Source organism: Camponotus floridanus, unplaced genomic scaffold, assembly GCF_003227725.1.
Source record: "Camponotus floridanus strain SB8 unplaced genomic scaffold, Cflo_v7.5 scaffold95, whole genome shotgun sequence".
NCBI lineage: Eukaryota > Metazoa > Arthropoda > Insecta > Hymenoptera > Formicidae > Camponotus > Camponotus floridanus.
In genome coordinates, this window is record NW_020229866.1 from 333,763 (window position 1) to 353,816 (window position 20,054).

The 20,054-nt window shown below is 37.5% G+C and overlaps 1 protein-coding gene across 3 annotated transcripts in view; it reads right to left on the reverse strand.

Moving 5' to 3' along the window:
• Positions 1-20,054, reverse strand: part of LOC105255718 (frizzled-2) — a 94,424-nt gene that overhangs the window by 57,177 nt on the left and 17,193 nt on the right. Inside the window, exon 1 of one of the 3 annotated variants that reach the window (XM_011265169.3) lies at positions 9,698-10,049. The exons of the other annotated variants lie outside the window; for them this stretch is intronic. The gene's annotated coding sequence lies outside the window, so the exon portion shown is untranslated. Of the gene's footprint in view, positions 1-9,697; positions 10,050-20,054 lie in introns of those variants that run through there. 3 annotated transcript variants of the gene reach the window in all.

Below are 20,054 nucleotides of genomic sequence, written 5' to 3' on the forward strand. Positions count from 1 at the left end.
GTCACGACACGAGACATTCTGCGATGTCGGTGAGCTGCGGTGGAAAGCTCAAGCGGTTCAGTGCAGGAATTTAATGCATCTGTGTGGAAACCAAGCGTGGATAATCCGAGCGCCATTCGAATTTCTCAAGATCAGTCGCAAAATCAGTTTCATTTTGTATTCATAGCTTGCGATCCATTTGCGAGTGATCCGCATTGCTGGTATAATCGAGATCTAGAAAAAATATGCATCTTCTGACGTTTCGTCATGTCTTACAGATATTTTTAGAGAAAGAGATGCATCACATTCATATTGTCAAATTTTATTATCGTCTTTACGCATTAAGAATTAAAATAAATATTAAAATACTTCAATTTCTTTAAATAAAATATTTTTATATTTTTCGATCAGTTTAGAAATGCGTAATGCATAAAGCAAATTGTGTTTCCACGGCACTCGTTAGTTAGCTGCTGAACGTCGTGGAATAATCCTCTTACGCGAGAACGCCGTTAAACTTTGCACGTGCAAAACAAAGTATAACAAAGTAAAAGATTGGATATATGCCGAGAACTAACAAGAACGTGTGTAAGCTGTTTGAGAACTAACAAATAGTTATGCTTTTTTTGCGAATTATTCTTATTTGCCTTGCTGATTTTTGAATTGATTGGCGTGCGCGTGAAAATATTTAAAATAATTCATCATTAAATATTACATATATCTCATATTTATAATTACAATATTGTCTTATTTTTCTGCCGAAGCAGACATAATCCTAATGCGTTGTATATCCTTATTGTAAGCGGATTACAAGGCAATCTTATAAATCCGTCTCACTATGCTACTACGTTTCTCAACCTATTCCTTATTCAATATTTATTTTGTCGTTTCTTGTTCAATGATTATGGTAAAGTTACATTCACAAGCGAGCGAAGCGATCAGGTCGCCATAAACGGCTTTCCCTTCTGAACCAAAAAGCGATGTAACCGCGATCGATTCGTTACAGCGAGTGCCCGTGCCACGCCGCCATGAATTCCGACGAAGTTCCCAGGGTCCGACCCTAGGCCCTATGTCGCATTAATGCATCGAAACGTAGTTACAGTTTCGTAACTCTATTTTGAAGGACGCGCACGAGTAACGCGCACCCCTGATTTTCGTAATATTCCATGGCGCGCAGATAACCGAGAGTCGGCTGGCTAACATGGTGATGATGATGATAATGATGATGATGCTGATGGTGAGGAACGTTGACATGAAATTGAATATTGTATAAAGTATTGCAAAGCCTAGTCGGTTTGCATCCATGGGAAAATCACGATTCTTATTCTTTTTCCTCGCTCAATTACGTCCATCGAAAATTAATGATGATTATTTGTAATAACAATGAACAATGCGATATAAAGATAGTGCGAAAAGTTCGCGAAGTACAAAATACGAAATTAATTTAATAGTACGAATATTATTTTTTTACATGTATCTCGTTTGCGAATAAATATAAGGAGTTGTGAAAAGTTAATGGATCGATTAAAAGACAATGTAATCTATAATCGATCTCATTAGAAATTAAAATGATAATGTAGAAACATATCAGCCATCCATAGTTCGCCTGGCGTATTAACGCGACGCAATCGGAAGAACCTGTTATGATTTATTAATGGATAGAGTACTTCGCTTAGACATTATGCGTCGTAGGGGGCGATATGACTACGTCGGACGATTACGACCGGCTGTTACATTCCCATCAGATCGTTCCATTGTCCGTTCGCGCACGCCCGCCACGTATTTTTTCCTCTTGATTAATTTCCACTAGAAAATTAATCACTTCGAGGAAGGGTTTGTTGTCCGTTCATCATTCGTTCGTTGGCGGCGGTCGCACACGCGGTCCTGCAAATTTTGCCTAGCCTGTTGACGCGTACACATGAGAGAGGTGGCATAGACGAAAGTACGCACGGGGGAGGGGACGTGCGGATAAGAGAGGCTGAACAGAAGGTTGGCCGAGGGGGGCGTACGAACCCCACGAAATATTGATTGACATCCGGGTGACAGATTTCACTAGCCACACACCCCTTTAGTCTTTACCGGCAACGCGTATACCGAGCCGAACGCGCTCGAGCACCACCACTACCTCTTCCTTCCCGCACTCTTTGTCATGCTGATTTGTTGCCAACCGCGCAGAGGTGCTCAATCATGCGCCCGCTTCGCCGAAGATCGATCCCGCTTGATAACGCATCAAGTTCGCACGATGAACGCTTTATTCGATTAGTGCGCGTCGTCGATGTCTCGTTATCCAGGTCCTGCGACTCGTCCGATGTTTTGCTACATTTGCAAACGAGCTTACGGGGAATCGCGAGAGATTACTGCGGATTTCCAGTGTCGGATTGTGGCTGCTCTTCCAACAATCGGCCTCCGATGAGACGGGAACACCGGATATGTACGGATCTCGACATCGCGCGCGGTTGTTTGTCAGGCACTTGGCGGACGTCTAATAACGTATAGTTAGCACGTCGGATATAATTACGATTAATGCTGGCGGGGAATTATCATTTCCGACTAAACGCTTTGATAAACAAATTCCAAGGAGGGCCGCATACCGAACCGAACACCAGTGAACATCTCGCGTTCTCCGTCGTTCGTCGTCGTCGCTCGTTATCGCGTAGGATTTCTATTTACCATCGAATTAGACAGGTGTAACGTCGACCACACGTGCATAATAACATGCATTACGCAGAGGACCATATACCGTTATCGATATCCGGAACGCACCACCTGCGACCAATGATTGACATATCGATGGAAAATCTATGCCGTACAATTAACCTTTCAGCTGTCACGATCTCCCTGGTTGCACGATATTTCCTCGTTCGCATTATCCGACACCACCTGACATTAAAGAAGATGTCGATAACACGCCTGTTCTTTGAAAGTTACGATCAGATTTATAACGATGATATATTAATTTCTTGTTGTGTAATATCTTACATAAATCGATTTCGCTGAGTTTATAAGAAAATCGAGGAAATATTAAATAATCATCGCTTTTTCAAATACATCTTTCATACGTGAATGGCGGAATTGTTAAAAACATTTTTTATTTCTCGTCTGAAATATTCTTCGTTCTATATAAACGCTTCGATAAACGATTTTAATCAAGAAAATGTAGATGCTCCCGTATATTAAACGAATGCGTCGCGAGAGAAATTGCTCAAGTACGTCGTGAAAAAAAGGGGACCGCGGTTGTTGGACAAACTTCGAAGTGGCAAAGAGCAATGCGACAAAGACAAAACGATAGTGGACAAAGATGACGAAGGCGATGCGATTCTTGTTGGCCGCGGGACGCTGATTGCTCGAACGGAGGAGCCAATTGAAGATGTGACAACGACTCGACGCGTCTGAATCATGTCACATGTCAAATGAGTGACTCGGAAACTGTCAACCGGCCCAATTACGTCTTCATATGAATAGCCGACCAACCGAAACACCCGTCCCACGCGCAACGATGCTCAATAAAGTCGACAGATTCGGCATAACCGGCGAAAATAGCTCGCTGTGCGAGCCGTACAAACATGCGTCTTCACACGTTCGTCCCGACATCCTAATTCTATATTGTGAATAGCTATTGTAAAGGCGAAGGGTTAAAGTCTGTTTCATTTCATATTTAATTCCAATTTCAAATCAGAAAGAGAAAGATTATTCAAAATCAGAAAGAGAAAGATTATTAAACATTCGATTGATATTTAACTTTTTTTTCTTTTAATTAAAATGATTTTACATATATATTTTACGAATCAAAGAATGAAGAAGCTTTTATGAAATCATTTTCATAAAATCATTAAAAAAGATTTAAAATTTGAAATCTATATTTTAACATTAGTATAGATATGAAATAAAATACATTAAATACTGTGGTCAAAAAATATTACTTTTATGTAATGCACGAAATTTTTTAAATTTTATATTAACATTGTAATGTTATAAAATCCATTATTATTTCCGCATGGAAAAATCTCGTACTTATTTCATTAAATTTTCGCGATGTATTAACTAGCAAGGGTTGCGAGCGAATGTAAGCCGCGGTAACCCCCTAGTGTGCAAATATTGGTCCATTATGAGATCACAATACTCTCTCACCTTGACTGTACCCACGCATAGTGTTAACCTCAAAAGAGCTCCTCACAGGCGATTGAAACAGGCCTTGCACGCGCCGATGCGAAATTATGTAAAGCGCAATCAAATGAATTGATGAAATCAATCAAATTAAAGCGAAATATAAGAGCAATGATATCACGAAAAATTGGATAAAAGCGCGAGCTGAAAAACGCGTTTTTCTCAGAGACGTCGCATTATTTGCTTTATTAAAGTAATTGCTATTAATAAAATTGATTAGTCCCGCGAGAATCGGATTGCAATGTGTTGTATGAGTTTGATTGATATAATGATTCACAAAAATTTGTCAAAAGTCTTTAACAATACTTTTTTAACCGATAAATGATAAATAGAAAATATATATTGTAAGTTTATTTTTTATCTATTTATTTGTTTTATATATCACAATAAAATCTACATCTCTCAATATACGTGAAAATAACATATACATGAAATAACTCGAAATATTAAATTATCTTCCGTTTCTTTGGTTTTATAAAATAAATTGAAGATAAATATAAATAAAGATGAATGCAAGGCATACAAATACTCGATGTTATCAATAACATGCAACAAACGATGAAATAATTTTGTAAAATTTGTTCAGGTTTTTACGTTTAACATGCGCAATCAAGTAATTAGGTACATATACATATATCGAAATAAAAAAATAATAAAAAACGGATATATATTGCAACGTTGTATTCACAGTGAACAGACGAGATTCATATTAAATGTCGCGAATATCACGTAGGTGGGCTTGCTATCCCACGCGAGCAGTTCCTAAATTCATTATCGGAGAGCGAATAGAGCATAATTGAGACGTATGTAAAACGCACATGTGCGTCCTCCGCCCACCACGTGATAAACGCCCTCGTGTCTCCTACTGTCAACGTACTAAAACTGCAACTCCTCCTCGCTTTACGCATCAAAGATGTAATTAATGGTGCACCGTTGACGTAAAATGATCGGTTAAGCATTTTCATATTTAAAGGCTATTATCGATTGTCGCATGACATGTGCTACCAGATTCCCTGTAGAGAGTTAGAATTTCAAATGTTCTTTAAATATAAAGAATTAATGTACATTATAACATAATTACAATACGATATATGCAATGTTTTATCTATGATAAGATAACAAATAAAATTTTTAGCAGACACTTTTTGAATATTAGATATAAGTGGTTATAGAGTGATAATCTTCTGCCAGAGAAAGATTTTAAATTCAGGGAATTTATTCCCGATATCATTGCGATATTCTTGAATATCCTGCATTGCATTTCAATTATAGTTCTAACCACACGCGCAAAATCATCGGTGTTCGCGAACAGTAGGCGGCAACGTAGCGGAGATAGAGCGCGTGATATCGCCCCCGGGGTGGATTTGAATACGCGCAGCGCAAATATTGCCTCAAGATTACAAGAGCGCAGAGTCGGTACGATATCTAATACTTGCGGTCTTTTCTGAGAGTGCCGGCCCCAAGAAACCGAAGCGCGAACGGTCATTGTCCTTGTGACAATTTGAAGAACGCGTCTTCAGGATCATAATTCATAGAATGAAACATATAATTCACAAGACCTGAAATATTATTTATATCACTCCATAAATATTCATTAGGATTTAAAATTTAAGAAAAAAAAACACGAAAGAGGCATATCACAATAGTTTTGATCTAAAATAAATAATCGATTATCTATAAATTAAAGCCGTATTGATAACAAGGAAATATCCATATCTGAAAGTTTTCTGGTTAGAAAGAAACGCTTGGTTTGAAATAGGAACTTTACCCAGTATTTTATTGATTTCCGCCCTTTGTGTCGCGTGATCGAGAAAATTGCGGCAGCGCAGAGCAAGGAGGCGCAACATCGGAGGGGTCAGAAATCGGTGATGCGATTACCCGTCGCTGAGTAATGCATCGCGAGCCCGATGTGATACAGTAATGTCATTATCGTTCTTCCGCGGGATCGCTCGCCGCGCGGCAGAGAAGCCGACTAAATATTCATCGCTCGACAAGTGGTATGTAATCCTCTGCGTGACCGTTTGTGGCCGCGTTTCGATTCCTTTTGCATTTGCATATTTTTAAAAAGCCCGTCGTGACGCTCGCGGTGATTACTATGAATACGAGACACATCATTGTCAGTGAGCAAAAGGTGATTTAAAACATTTCTTTCCCGACAAATAAATTACACGGAATTAATCCTGAAATTTATTCGCTGAAACGATAGCTCTAACATACCAAAATTATACGCGATGCTAAACTAGTTATTAATCCACAGTAGTATTTGGGATGGGCGAAATACACTATACGCTGCAGAGAGTTGTTAATGATTCGGTAATGTATGTAAATGAGCGTGTAGAGAAGCGTCCATAATGCAAGCGGTAAATGACGATAGAGGAGAACGCTGATACCAGCATTCAACAAAACTACTACTCGTTCCGTACGTTGTAACAGCTTGCAAGAACGCTGGATTAAATACCACGAGATGAGGCACGAGAATGCGACGGGCGAGAGTCCAGCGATTAAGGTAAAATAGCTCATTGCAGAGGAGTCGAATACAAGCGGGTAGCGATAGGTATACGAGCGTTGAGAGAAGGAACACCCGGTATCTCGTTAGATGAGAGAGAAAGAGAAAGAGGGAGAGGGAGAATGAAGAGAGGCACGCGTTGTCCCGTGGGATCAGCTTGAGCATTGTCGAGAGGGTTTGCTCGCTTGCTTCGTCGCCCGTCGCTGGAGGCCGCCACCATTTGCCATCGTCCTCCCTCGCCGCCTCGGTTACACTCACCCTTCCCGCACCCTTCGCCACCTCGTCCCTCTTGTCGAAGGAGAAGCAAAGCCGGCGAGGGGATGAAGGGGATTGCGGGATAGGGTAGGTAGGTAGGTAGCTCGGGACTGTCACTCGGTGATGGATGATTCTACCCCAACGCGATCAATTCGCCTGCCCTACGCGCACATGCCTCGAGGGTGAAGCTTACCCTCGTGCCTTGTACGCCGCTCGTTGCTTGTTGAGGAATCGCGATGCTTCCTCTCGATCTAGCGAGAAGGTGCATTCCTCTCTTGCAAGCACCCGAATTGGCAGGAAGGAATCATACGTTCCTCGTGAAATCGATGGGAGCTACGAGTCACCGAAATAGTATAGAAGAAATGTTTCTACATTCTTGGTTTCTAGATAAAAATGAAATAGAGAAATCAACCGAAACACGAAAAAAAAAAGAAAGAAATCCACTTGTATAATGTAAGTGTGTTGTAAGATAAAACTTCATCATTGTTGCTGCATACATTTTTTTTATAATTATTTTTATTTTATTTTTAGTTGTAGAATTAAATATTTATATTCGCGGCAAAGTTATATCATAAACTTTATTGCAAATCTATAATAAGTTAAATATACAATTAAAATGTAAATTTTCATTATCATATTGTGAATTAAAAAAGCATCGAGAGAATTATTCTTATTAATATTTAAAATATAAATAGACATCAATATGCAAAAATTATTTTCAACAACAACGCATTTAATAAAATAGCTTTGTATTTATTGACACATTCATTAATAATTAAAAAATATACTGTAAAGTTATCGAGACAATTATATCATACGTGCACAGCAATAATGAAGAAATATTCACATAATCAAATTATAACCGGCACAGCACACTTAAGATTAAGATCATTTTTTATCTGTGTCGCAGCGCCATTTAAGAGCAAGCCGCTTATCGGACGGCGACAAAATTTGTAGACAAACTACTAAAAACGTTAACGACCGCGCCGCCGAGCTTCTCTACACCTTCCCGAGGGAGAGAGAGGGAGAGGAAGAGAGAGACAAAGAGAGAGTTGGCTTTTCGTTACTTCTTCTTACTCCTCGTTCCGGTTCTCGCGCACGCTCTATCTCCCGGTTTCATCTAATTTGCATAGTAATTTTAATCAACGTTACCGCAAACTACAATATATGCGTAGCTGTGCGGGTACACGTGCGTCGCTCGTACGTTCCTCGCATAGATTACACACACAGGTGGACAGGTTGGTACATATCGTACAATCCGGACGGTAAAGTCCGTCGCTCTCTCGCGCAGAGTTCGCCACCCTGTAATTACTTTCCTCTAATGGCGCGGCACGTCAATTCAAATTGCTCTCGAATTACCTAGCACCGAGAACATGCTTTTCGCGTGTGCGTATGTACAAGAGATAGAGGTGCTAAAAAGTGGTTAAATGAGCGATGCAGTCTCTCCAGACTGCTCCGATCGGTTGGGAAGAGAGGCAACGCGGAAAGAAAAAGAGAGAGAGCGAGAGGGAGGTCTTTCTGGATACGATTTATGTAACAAGAATTACTCGTTGCACGAATGCATCGTCTGTTCGGCGATAACGCCCGCAGTCGACGTGTCCCTAAAGGGCTGAAACGATCCTTTGGATTATCCACGCGGTGAAAGATAACGGCGCTTATCGCGGATGGAAGAAACAGGGAAAAAAAGTGCCGTGAAAAAAACTACATTGTCGGCCAACATCGCTCACGGCTACGCTAACAGCCTCACGTATTTGTAACGGTATTCGCTGACAAAAATTGTCGCGTGCCATTGTACAGCGGTTGAATACGGCGAGAACTTTGTTATTAACGATGCCGTTAAATCGCATCGGTTAGAAAGACAGTTAAAATGCAAATGAAGTCCATACACAGTGACAGTTTGTAAAAAAGTCTCGTTTAAGTCTCGTAAAAAGATTAAAAAGATTAAAAGAATTACAATTAACGAATAAATGTTAAATTTATTGTTAGTGTGTGAAATATATTTTAAAAAAATGACAATCCAAGAACTGATATTTATGTATTTTTCGCCTTTTCATTATTATTAAAGATATCATAAATTTATCATGAATTTATTTTAACTTTCAGATTTATTATGAACGGATATTTTTATGAAAAATGAATATTTTTCAAGCAAAAATATTTTGAAATATAATGAAAACAAGATTATATGTAAATGCAAATGAATAACGTTGGATTCGATTGTATTTAATATATTATTCATTAATTTAATGTATTAAATTCATATTTTTAATATGAATATTTCAAGGATGGCGAGAAAAACATATATTTTTATTGCTATAACAAAAAAATCTTAAGATTGAAGAAACGTGCATATACCATTAATTAAGCCGAAATTTCTCACAAACAGCTACAACATAATTGGCTAAACAAACTCAAATTCCAAGAATTGAATATTTATGTATCGTCGATTTTTTTGTATTGTCGAGTGAGAAAAGAAGTTCTTCTACTGTTAATTGACGCTAATGTATGACAAGTAAAAAATGTGATGTTAAAGAGTTGTGTAGTATGAAACGTCATATGACATAGAAGTCTACTTCGAGGTTGAGACTGCCAACCGATAATCGTCAAGTTTGTATTCTCATTTTTCAACTGCTGTAATTTTAGTTTAGCAAGAAAAAGCATTTAGCTTAATTATCCAGAATATACAAAAAGATTATTATCATATTTCTTCCATCAAAATTTAAAATCATCGAACTCGTTATCGGTTTTCAATTTCGCGATCTCTCGCAGAGACTTGTTTTCGAAACATTTACTTACCGGAAAATAAAAGTACGTGTTATGATCCTGTTGGGGATATTCGCCGGCTCTCGGTCTCACACGGCGACAGAGGTATTCTCGATCGTGTTGCCTTCGTGATTCCTCGGTGCTCCTTTGAAAAACTGTCTCGGTCACTCGCACAATCGCACAATCGGAGCAACACGGGACAAGTCGCGCGAAGGTCACTTCGGTAGTTTTAATCGAGCGGCCGACCGACGTTTGTTTGACACGTAGATGGCGAGCGAGGGTTAACGGGTTAACCTTGAAAAGGAAACCTGGTGACGATCGTATACGCGAGGCTGTTTTGGGTGGCGCGTTTAGTGCGGCGGGAGAAGCGCGGACGCGACACACCGGAGACTCCCCGTGAGTACCACGCGAAACAGAGAAATCGATAGAATGGTTCTGGCACATGCGTGCATCACGGTTTCCCCCTCCCTCCCTCTCCCTCTCTCACTTATTCCCTTGCTAGGGGGGAAACCTATGAGGACGACGACGAGGCGGCGGAGGCGAAGGCGGCGGGGGTTGCAAGCAGGAAGCGGAAGAAGAGGAAGACGCGGGCGGTAGGGTTGTAGACGTCGCCGGCGCCAAAGTAATGGGAATTTCTTTCTCGCGCGTTTGCCGTTCTGTGTGTATCTCTTCTTCCTCCTCCTTTTCCTCTGTTCGTCGGCGAGCTTTTTTCCGAAACGGGAGGACTTCGCCCTCTCTCGTGCCTCCGTTCGACTCTTTACGATGATCGCGGAGCGTACATCCCTTGAAGGTGTATTACAATCGTTTGCGCAAAGAGCGCATCGTGTTAGAGATGATATTTCTTTTAAAGAACTCTGCGAGAGAGTATCTATACTTGCGAGTGATTCACGTATACACTCTAAAATATCATAGTTAGAAATAATACCAGTAATATTAACGTTCAATGCAGCGCGTATTTACTATGAAGTATAAGTACGCGAAGTTATCTCTAAAAAGAACTACTCTCTTATCAAATGTTTATTCTAATTATATATATCTAATTATATGATTTTATCAATACATTTATCAGTATATGTATATATTATCAGCTACATTTATCATACAATATATGTATATATGTATATATTATCAGCTGTTTGTTATCAACTGTTTGCAAAATTTTTTTATACAAGTAAAAAAACTGTTTTAAATAAAAAGTCTAAGCCTTTTATGAACTAATTAAATTTACAAAGCCCCCTTGATACACATACATCCTTCACACTTATATATTTATATATTTTCTATTTTTTATATTTTCATTTCCTACTTTTTTTAACATTCTTTTATTTTATTCTTAATCTAATGTAATATATATATGAAACGTTTACGAGAAAAACAAATTTGGATTTACGCGTTAATAAACTATAAATTCACTTAAATAAAAATAAAAACAGTATGATTATTTTTCTCTCTCTCTTTTCTCTCTCTTCTAAATTTTACGCTGGATTGTACCAGAGAGGTGCGATCTAGCTTGAGATGAAATTTGTCTCAGCTTGTTCCTCCTCGTTCGAGGGTTAGTGCGACGAAATATTGCGTTGTCGGTAACGCACGACGTAAGAGAAACGGTGAGGAATCAACGGAGCGGCGAGAGAGCAAACTAAAGTAGAACAAACTATGCGTAAGACAATCACGGATAAACGTGGCTGGATAAAGTCCAAGGAATTTATCGTTCGGAAAGGATAGCCGGCGGGGCACACTTTCCAGTAAATTTCTGCAGTCGTAAATTTCAGCGCATACATCGGCAAATTTTCATAGAAGAGAAAAATCCAGAGATTCATTTCTTACAGGTATGAGTGTTTTTGCGGGGGAAAGATAAATTTCTCGTGTCCAGACGCAAAATAGTTCGCGATTTTAAACTTGACCGCTGAAATAGGCTCAAGATTTATTTGCGGGGCTGCAGTAAAATGCGACAACGCGGTCTCAAATATGGTAGGAACTTGTGAATGTTTATTGTTCTTTAAATAATTGCAATTTTTGCAAAGAGAAATGGAAAGAAATTTATTACTTAAGCTAGGAGCATGTATCAAACACACTAAACTACAATTAAAATTGCATTTTAATTATATATTAGTTTACATGTTAATACTTAAGAATAATTTTAATCAAATTTTTTTTTGATACAAGCAAAGCGCTACCATGAAATTTTTTCTATTGACAGAAATTATTTACAAATTTGTCAGATAAATATCACGCGTTGATTGTCATCAACTTAACAATTAAAACTCTATTTAAAAAATTAATAAATTGATATCTATTTAAAAACGTTATATGTGTAACTATATAAACCATATAAATTCGGAGACTCGATCGATTCGGTTAGACTGTGTAACTGCGATAAAAATAAGATTGATATCGATGAATGGCGACAGACGGAGCAAAGTAATAAATAGTGGATAAAGTTCTATGGCGATCAAACAGATTCAGACTGCTTCGGAAGCAATTGTAAAATGTACCGAGCTGCGGAGTGGAACATCAGAGTGGAAATGTTGGAAAACGAAAAGGAGAAGCGCATCGTTTTGTAATAAAAGTCGAGAGATATAGAAGAGAACTGGAGAAATTGCTGGAACGCAGCCAGGTTGCATTTTCAAATGGGGACCAATGTTTGCTACTGCAAGCCGTGCCAGAAAGAATTAAGGAGCATCCTTTAAATCATGAAAGATGATCGCGCGTCGTGGCAAATTTCGCTTAATGGAATGGCTTGCCCGGTGAGCAAGTTCAGTGATTGTAAAGCTGCATTGTGATGTTTTTGAAAATAATTCATGTTGCGAGCATTTTTATAACCGCAACATTCCGTTCGACATATATGATTCAATGAATAGATACAATTCATACACAATTCATACAATTCGACGATGCGCGTTACCCTCGCTCATTTAGATGCCTATCGGAGAAACGCCAGTTCCTCGGGAAAGAGAACGCCGCAGGGGAAAAATGTGCGCGGCTCCGAAGGAGAGAGATTTCGACGTGGGATGCAGGTTTCACGGTGTCATGGCAACACCCGTCGAGAACGTCTTTGGCTCCCTGTTACACCGCCAACAGGGTTGGCTAGGAAAGAAGAGGAGAGAATGCACCACAGCGATGAAGAAGCGCGGTCGGTTCCTTCAAAAGGAGAATCGGCCACTCGATCGAGTTCCCATCCGGCATGATGCTCTCGCCGTCTTATCGGGCGGACGGTAGCGTGTGCCGAGCATATTGGAAAAACGATAAGAAAGGCGGCCAAGAATTACGTTGCTCGAACATTCACCATCGCGTCTCGTGCGATATTCCGTAAAAAGATCTTATTGTGGCAGTTATTAGCTATTTTTTTTAATTTTTTATTGCCATTTAAAGATATATTGCTTTTTAAAAAAATTGAAAATGGAAATTTTACTCCTGTTGCATTCATAGTTATTACATCTTTATTAAATTATTTTTTTCAAAGCAAAATTTTATTTCAAAGAGTCGCATATAACATGATGAAGAACACAAAATAATTCTAAAATGGGCGCTTATAAAAAATTTTAATAAATAAATGTAAGGTTGTTTTCTTTTTTAATTCCGCAAATTTTTCCGTCATACATTTTCGCAAGAGGAAGAAAGATAAAGAGAGCACTTCAATTTTGTTCATAGTAAACCAGGATAGATTAATAACAAACGTATTGTATTCTCGTTTCTGGATGAAAATCCAGTGGAACAATATTGTTACAATATCCGCGCCAATGTATCGTACTTTTATCAAACCGATTTTTTTCTTTTTTTTTTTTTTAGTTAATCCATCGATTGAAAGCCGCGCGCGTATCGCTGCCGCCTGCAATGTGTCATATTTCGGCTCATGCACTCGGGCGAATTTAGGATGTATGCGTGAGGGACCGAACGTGCGATTTGAGTCTGACAAATCTGAATTGTAAATTTAGATGCAATTAAAAGTGTATCACTGGCAGCGACGGCAGTTCTGTCGCGCGCGCGGATGGCTGGGGTTTGAATCCTCAATTAAGGCGAAACATTATATAACGATCGTCGTAGAAGGGTCGAGGATTGCGCGCGTATCGAGTTCTCGCTAATATGAATTTTTCCTTCACCGCGAAAAAATTAGCATCCGCTCGGAGATCGCGATAATCGACCAATAATTATTAACCAACAACAGAGCTGTATAAGCTCTCGCGCATACTAATAACGTTCGAAATTATACGTTGTAAATTTGCGCGGCTATTGAAATTAATTATCTGATATCTAGTTTTGATGAAAAAAAAATTCAATTAGTTGCATTATCGTTAAATTGATTTTGTTACGTGATGTTGCGAAATAAAGAATGCAGTTTAATCATATAAACCAAATAATAAATTGTCTAAAAATTGTTTTGCAAAATATATTTTTAAAAAACAAATATATATATAAAATTTACGCATTTTGATAAATCTATCATATATTTTTCTATTTTTGCATCGTTTATATTAGGTTATTTTTGTTTTATCACTCGATTGCGTTTTGCAAAGTGCGTTTCTTGATACGCTTCAAAACTAGAAGAGTGTCCTCAACAGGTACCTAAATTTAAGCCGGTGTAAATGTGGATCGTATGAAGTGACTTATTGAAGTGGCAAATTTCATTAAAGTGGAAAATTGCAAGTAAGCGTCGATATAGGTCGTTCATTGTGCTAGTTGCTGATAGCAAGGAATTAGAGCATATAATAAGGCATTCTAGTTTTGTCGCGTTACTAACATTTGCAACAAAATTAACGATAAAACTTACACGAAACTTACACTTATTTTTTTCATATTCCATTTATATTACCTAAACATTATTTCCTTTACCAAGCAACAAGAAACTAATGTATTGATTGCATAGATAACACGTTTAATCGAGCTTCTTATTTACTTTCAACGTATACCCGAAGCATGTAAACATTCTATCATCTTGCAAGTCATAATATACTGTTTTTGCGTGTAGATATCATAAAACACGACAAATTATTCTATTAATCCCTTTCATCGAAATTTCACAATGACAGTTATGAGTTATTGAATATATTTGAATATTTTATTAGCGATTAAACTGAAATATTACGGAATTAATAGTACGTGCATTTACAATTTTCATAAACTCTAAATTATATATTTAATTTTTTTGCATAAATTTTCTTAACTTATTTATTTATAATACTTGTTACACAATTGTTTTTTTATATAATTGAATAATTCTGTAATTTGTGGAGAAAGCTTTCGTATGTATGTTGGTAGAAACAAGGAGTCACATATGCAAAGTGACTATTTGTTGTTCTTTCTCATAAGCATTATACAGCAAGAGACATAGCGTATTATGTATTGAGAAGCGTGTTCATGTCTGAAAGCGATGATCGTCAGACGATGTTCCAGACAGTTTTATGGCAATGCCGAAAAAATAATAATCTACGTTCTGGAATCGTTTTCTCCAGCCTGTTTGTTATTCCAGCCCTATCGCAGCGACAGAACTACGAAGAAAGGAACACGAGATCTGCCCTCCTAGCATGATTGTAAATCGTGGAAATAGTTCGTTAAATTATCAATTGCATGGATACTTTTTTTACAACTTATAAAGATTTTTTACAAATCTTTAACCAATTTAGACAATTTTAAATAAAATTTAAATATAATATAGCTTGTTTTTTGTCTTATTACACATATGTAAAACGAATACAGATATGTATACAAAAAGTTTTAGTATAAATACCAAAACTATACTGAAACGTTTAATAAAAGAAATGATAAACTGTATACAAAGGCATATTAATATTATATGTACAATATTTTTATCACATTGTTTTCTAAAGAATTTCTTTTCAAGGAAAACATACCATTAGCTTTAAAAAAACATGTTTTTGCGAATCACTCTTTTGTATTTAAAAAATTTCGAATAATATTAAAGCGGAAATTTTAAAAGAATCTATTTAACAAATATAAAATATTGCCGCATAACACGATTTCATGAAGGAACGTACGTTCTTTAATGAGAATGGAATCAAAAAAGATTTTGCGGAAAACAAAGCTTTGAACATAAATGAAAAAGATGATGCAGAAAAAAAAGAGGAAGCATAAAAAAATAGAAATAAGCAGTGACTTTGTTACGTCTTCTTACAAGACCAAAGCCACAACTGAATGTATTAACGAAGCTGCGCGCTTTGACACATAAGGGCGACGACTGCATAATTTTTAATTACTCGGAAAAAGTGCGGTCTTATTTGTCTTGGTCTTTTTCTCAGTCTTGTTATTCATGGATACCGAGTGCTTGTTACGTATGTAAATATTTTGCATTTATGCAATTTCAAGCGTGCATGCGTGTTATGTGCAATTGCTGTCATAATACACGTTTCTATATTTTACCGTTTGTTCGTATGATAATAAAATATTGAATATTTACAAATAAACTATTTTTCGTAAAAATAAATTGTTAATTTTGGATTTAATTTTATCTAGTTTGAATTCTCCGTAAATATTATTTATGTTAGCCTATTTGTGTATGAGATTATATTTTATGTCTTATTTAAAAATTAATGCTAACATTATTTATCAAAAAATAAATTAAAGGAACATTAAAATTATTTTGTAAAGTCACGTGTATAGAAAATTTATTTATATTAAAAGAACTCAATAAGAGAGAGACTCATATAAAAATATTAATAGAAAAAATATAATTACAGTCATATTTATCATAAATAATATGAAATTAATATGAGAAAATTTTTGAAATGTATTAAAAATATTTGAACGCTATATGTTTAAAAATTTTGAAGAGGAAAATAATTAAGAAAAATATATATTTTTCTTAATTTTTTAATTTGGTTTATGCAAACTTGAAAAAGGTAACAATGAATCGTAAAAGTTATATAATTTTTTTAAAGATATGTTAAAATAGTTCATTCCATGCTACAATTTCTTGTAGAATCAATAATGGCGCATCAACTCTTGCACTCTTGCCACGCATTCTCTTTACCGTCATATTCTTCATCTTCCGGATTTTTTTTCTCGCTCGTCATGCGTGATCGTGAAGCAAAATCCATTACAAAAATGCAACCGCACCTGTATTGGTAAGAAATATTGCTATTTCTCTGATATATATATCCATTATACTAAACTGCAAATAAGGGAAAGCCCTCGAAAACTGAATTATAGGATTAAAGGATATGTGTTTATGACGTTCTTGTGTCGCGTTACTTTCTTTCTCCGCATTTTATGATAGCAGCTTTACAAATAGGTGTTTTTTTCTATCGCGATTGTACCCCTTCATTCCGCTTTACCTTACATTTCTCATTCACACCCTCATTTTATCGCTTCATTTTCCTTCTCTTTCTCGCGCTTTCTTTTTGCCACATTTTTTTCCCTCCGTACGTAATCCACGAAGCTTCATTTATTTTCTTTTGAGGTTGTTTTCCCCGAATCGTCCTGGCGCAGTTCGCATGAGCGTTAAATATCATCCGTGTGAAATGGGATGCGCCGCTGCGTCCTTTTCGAGAAGCTCATATACTGCAATATCGCATGACTTTGCCCTGCGAGCGCGTTTGACAAACGAAAAATTGAAGATGTGAAATGAAAAGAAATCGGAGAAAGTCGAGCTGCTGGGAAAAACTTATGGAGCGCTTAAGCCTCGATTATTTATAAATTTTCTGAACATCATACGCAGTAATACAAATCTTCGTAAAATATTTCCGTCAAAATTTAAAAAATCAAAATTTTATCTATAAATATAAAATATTTTATATACATTTAATATAGATATATAATATCCTGTTTATTGTATTCAATTTTCTTTCATTTATTCGTATATATAATTATAACATTATAAATTGAAGTTAAGATACTATTTAATCTTTCGAGAGAGAAAAAGAATCTTATCATTTATCTAACTTGAAACGTTCACTTGTGCTTTCATCTTTACGCAAATAAGTCATGGGTAGCGACGCGGTTATTTTTAATCCAATGAATGCAAATGAGAGCCGCTATTGTATATGCGTAGTCTTGGAATTACATCACGGAAATTTGAATCTCGATACATACAACAGAGCCCTGCTCTCGTCTCTCTGTGAATCTCGCGCGAACCGCCCCATGGGAGAGGGTGCTCGCCGTTGTACACCAAAACGGTATGCCAAATCGAATGTGACGTTATAATGGAAGCGGCATTAGTGGTTTTACCCAGCAACTCCGAAACGAGAATTACGACGGAAATATCGCCGCCTCCTTGAAATCGCACTGAGATATCGTCTCCCTTCTTCTGCAAAAAAAATGCCGCGAACTGAATACGCGATCGAATTATTGATCAAACGAATACCGAGGAATAAACTTGTGTGCGTGCGATACAATAGCGACGATAATAATTATGCCGGAGGGTTGACACGTAACGAACAATTATTCATGGAACGATAAGAGCCAGTCTGGGATACGTTGAAATTATATATATGTTTCGAATCACAACTACACATCAATTATAAAAGATAGTCAAGTATAATTATATTTATAATTTTAACAAGATAAAATACGAAAAGTATTGTAAATCCGATTAAGAATTGAAATATATCTCGATTTCTTAACTGATAGACAATTCGGGCTATACTTTACTCTCTTTGAACAGGTAAAACGTCTACTTAAAGATTTAAATGTTCAGCTTAAAAATATAAATGAAAAAAAAGTCTAGATTTTAGTGTCTAGATATATCAATGTCTAGATAAATCAATATGAAATCAGTATAAAAATGTCTAGACATATCAATTTATTTTTTAAACATATGCATCAACAGAAGGATTTAAAAGAGAATTCTTACATAAATAATTTTAAGTGTAACTGTTATATGTACATACATAACATTGCCAAATTCTTACGCGTATAGATACATCTAGTACGTTACTCAGCAGGTGATCCTTAGCAAACCCTTAGCATGACGAGCACTCAAAGTTAAAGAGCAAACCGCTTTGCTACCACCGGCAGAGCGATTGTCCGCATATTTGACAAGAGCTACGGGAGTCATATAAAGTCAAAACGAAGTAACGATTTTGTCGTTACAAAGCGCTGACGCGCGCGAATTTCAGACATTTCTTCGGACCCCTTACGAGCAATTGATCGCCGCAGGGGGGCGAAGTCCTTCTCTTCGTTATCGTCTCGTACGTTTCGATAGTTGCATGCGTACGAACCGGAACAACCGCCAGCAACCCACAATTTCGAATCTACTCCTCGAGATCGGAGCAGGACCATACGTCCGTCCCGTTGTAATGTCACGAGCAACGCGAATCGCCCTCGAACGGAACGATCGGAGGGTGACCTAGTATGCGTGCCTGCGAGCAATCGCGAATCAAAGAAAGTAATCGGATTAACTCGAGGGCAGAATAGCGCAAGCGATTTAATCCACGAACTTCGGGTGAAATTTGTGTTGCTCTCACCGTTCGATTACCAGTGCAAATTCGCTTGTTTTAAAATCAACGCGTGTTCATTCGAGATACGAAATGTATTGATAATAAAACAAAAGAAAGCGATTTCTTTATGAAATTAAATTATTATCGTTGGCGCACAATCATTTTAAAGTAGAAAAGTCGAAAGATACAAATATAACTGCTAGATAGATATTCTTAATTGCTAGATATTTTTTAGACGCAATATTATTGCATATGATAAATTTTTTTATATAACAATTTGTAATTCTCAGATATCTAATGATTATGACACATTTTTATATAAAATACGTGTGTCATGGAATTCAATAAAATGCATGCGTTCTAATAAAAAATGCAAAATGTTATAAAAATCGTGGACGAGCATAATCTGTTTTGCCGCGAGCTCAAAGATGCTTTTCGAAGTCTCGTGGATATGTGATGATCATCTTGATAATGAACCCAACGCTCATGTATGCATCGCATGATCCGGCTCAGTCTCTCTCTTTCTCTTTTTCTTTTGCGTTATTCTCTAATTCTAACGTCGATACCTCCTTTCGCTGGAGTACGACGTCAGTGTCAGCCATGAGAGTGACAGTCACCGGGAATCGGGAAGAAAAAAAGCTTAGAGTCGACCACGCGGGTCTCCCATTGTCGAGAAGCGTCGGTTCCCGCGTCTCCCTCTCGGCGCGGGTCCCACTCCATTGACGATTCGAATAGAGGCGAAGTGTCGACAGTGTGGGCCGGGGGTGCCGCGTCGATTCGAATCTCGTACTCGAACGCGGACTCCATTCATAGCGGCACATAATGGCCGCGATAGAACGCACGGAGAGGTACGGAAAGGGAGAGGTAGAGATAGAACCCAGGCGTCAAACGCGGTCGTCATGACAGAGGTGGATTCGCGTGTGAGAGCTTGTGTCCTGTGGGACATAGAACGTGCTCCATGAGCTCTATGAGAGCGGAGAGCTCTGACGCTCTAGTACCAA